We start from the raw sequence: 333 nt of genomic DNA, 5'->3' as shown, positions 1-333 counted from the left end.
TTGATCTTTCAAGCTGTTTAATGGCCATCAGCGGGGGTTGCATGCTTCAGTCCAAAACAAGTTAAAAAAAAAGCCCCCATCCATAAAAAAAAAGTGTCTCACACGGCTCCGGGGGGGTGAACAAAGGCCTTCTGTAGCGAATCGATGCGCTTTTGTAAGATAAATATCCATATTCAAAACATAATAATCACTTTAATGTAGCATGTGCTCACTGTTGTACACGGAAGGGCTGATGACGTATGAGGTCAGCGCTGCGCATGCGCCAGTAAGTCTCGTGAAAGCCAACGTTTGTTAACAGTAGGGCTGTGCGATTAATCAAAATCGTCATAAAAT

General features: G+C 43.2%; 1 protein-coding gene across 1 annotated transcript in view; it reads left to right on the top strand.

The window, feature by feature from the left end:
• The window catches only part of LOC107726111 (period circadian protein homolog 2-like), a 42,346-nt gene that overhangs the window by 11,296 nt on the left and 30,717 nt on the right, over positions 1 to 333 (top strand). The window lies entirely within an intron of this gene.

This window comes from Sinocyclocheilus rhinocerous, unplaced genomic scaffold (assembly GCF_001515625.1).
Source record: "Sinocyclocheilus rhinocerous isolate Xijiao unplaced genomic scaffold, SAMN03320098_v1.1 scaffold1899, whole genome shotgun sequence".
NCBI classification, from domain to species: domain Eukaryota; kingdom Metazoa; phylum Chordata; class Actinopteri; order Cypriniformes; family Cyprinidae; genus Sinocyclocheilus; species Sinocyclocheilus rhinocerous.
This window is presented reverse-complemented; position numbering and strand designations above follow the sequence as displayed.